At 39.2% G+C, this 2,073-nt stretch overlaps 1 protein-coding gene across 2 annotated transcripts in view; it reads right to left on the bottom strand.

Annotated features, from left to right (window-relative positions):
- PLSCR4 (phospholipid scramblase 4) overlaps positions 1–256 on the bottom strand; it is a 50,970-nt gene extending 50,714 nt beyond the window's left edge. The window contains exon 1 of one of the 2 annotated variants that reach the window (XM_060638887.3): positions 1–256. This exon is cut by the window's left edge and continues 205 nt beyond it. The gene's annotated coding sequence lies outside the window, so the exon portion shown is untranslated. The other variant, XM_060638885.3, reaches the window with a different exon arrangement.
- Positions 257–2,073: the final 1,817 nt, after the last annotated feature.

Below are 2,073 nucleotides of genomic sequence, written 5' to 3'. Positions count from 1 at the left end.
CGCGGCCGCGCGGGCCTCCGACCCCGCCCCCCGCCCCCCGCGCTCCGCGCTCCGGCGCCTCGGGTCGGTGGTCCCGGGAGGCGTGGGCTTCCGAATGAGAAAGGAGCGGGAGGGGGACCCGGGGAGGAAGGTTGTCGCAGCTCTAGAGTGAGAGGAAGAGAAAGGTAAGGGCAAGTCGACGGTTGCATCTAATCAGAGACGCAGGTTCCACAGCCTGTGAGGAAGAGTTTTGCTGACCGAGATTACAGAGCATGGAAAGGCTCTTTCGCAAGAGCCTGTTAATTTGCATCTGCTCCCACCCCCAGACCCTTGGCTTGGAGAATTGGCCTTGGCAATGCAATGCTAGCTGGAAACACAGTGCAGTCCCAGGCATTTTGTTTTCTTTTCCACAGGTTTAGAGGAGGCCAACTTGATGTTGGAGGGAGGGAGTCCGGGAATGAGGAGAGGGGAGCAGGGTTGCCTAGTTTTCTGACCTTTGGAGAAAAATGCCATTTGTTAATTACCATTGTTAGGCACAATGCTTTTTTTTTTTTTTTTTTTTTTGAAACTCCTAGGGTTCAGGTTTGTGGTGGTCCCTGGGGAGAACAAGTCACTGACTGGAGCTAGGGGAGTCTAAAGGCCCCTAACGTTATAAAAAAAAATTCAGAACTGGGCAGAAGTAAATTAGATTAAGCACTGAGAAGTACTTGGCAGTGCTCCACTTTGGGAAAAGTTTGGAAAGGGGAAGGCATATGGGAGGGGAGTTCTGGAATTTTCCATTTTCTTTTGTATGTATGCTATTTTGTTACTATGCATGTAAGAATAGGTTTTAAAAGTTCATATTGTATTTCTCAGTAATCATTGCACAAGGCATTACATAAATACAGAAAGAAAGCCACATGGAAAGCATAAAAGAAACTAGTGCCAAAACTACAGCAAAATATAACACTATTTATTAGCTTTGTTCTAAATTCACAAGAGTGGTCAAGAAATTGAGCTTATGAATGCAAATATCTACAATGGCCACATGAAAGATAACAAACAATTCAAAAGCAAGACACGTCTTGTGAAACACACTGATTTGAGGTGGAGGGAGGGAGAAATAATGGAAAGTGTGTCTTGTGGCCAAATCAGAAGTTTTGAGGGGAGTAAAAATGATTTAAACCCTTGTCTTTCTGAAATTCCTAATCTGATGATATCTCTACTTGAATACTTCGAGGGATGACAAATTCATTATTCTTTTGTACTAATCCTATTATAGTTGCTCTGCTCCTTTGCTACACCTCTTTGTATTATTTTGTTTGTACCGGTTGTTCTTAAATCACCACCATCTTAGAGTTAATATTGTACATCTTCGTATAAAATTAAGAAATTTGCAACAGAGCTTTTTGGTTCCTCAACACTATGTGCCATTGCTCTCATGCTTAACCTGCACACAGATTATAGACCTCAGAATAAAATGTTATGTTTTGATAAAGTAGTCAGTTGTCTTTTACAGAGATTGAGAAAAGAAAAAGGTAACTTTTATATTTACTCACATATGTATAATTTTTGCTTCTCATTTTTTCTTGTAGATAGAGACTTACCTCATTTCCCTTTGGGCTGGAGAATTTCTTTTGGTATTCCTGTAGTATAGGACAACTCCAGACAAATATTTTTATTTTATATACATTTTAATGGTATCTTTACTGGATATAGAATTTTGGGTGAACAGATTTTTTTTTCTTCCCCTACAATTTACAGTTTTAACCTCCATTTTATCTGATGGGATTCGTATTATTGGTTTTTGAGATGAAATGTGTCAGCTTTGGTTTTCTGCAGTTAGTTTATGATGTGTGGTTTTCTTTGTATTTATCCTACTTAGTTTCCTCTGAGTGTCATAGATAGGTAGGTTGATAGTAGTTAAACTTTCAACCCTAATTCCTTTAAATTACTTCCCAAACTGATTCTTGTTCTTTCCTTTCCTCCTGTGAATTCAATTAAATGTATATTAGACTACTTACTGTTACTTCATTGGTCACCAAGACTTTATTTACTTTTTTCCAATTTTTTTTTCTCTCTCCTTCTAAATGTTTATTTATTTATTTATTTTTT

The sequence above is a fragment of the Panthera onca genome, chromosome C2 (assembly GCF_046562875.1).
Source record: "Panthera onca isolate mPanOnc1 chromosome C2, mPanOnc1 haplotype 2, whole genome shotgun sequence".
NCBI classification, from domain to species: domain Eukaryota; kingdom Metazoa; phylum Chordata; class Mammalia; order Carnivora; family Felidae; genus Panthera; species Panthera onca.
This window is presented reverse-complemented; position numbering and strand designations above follow the sequence as displayed.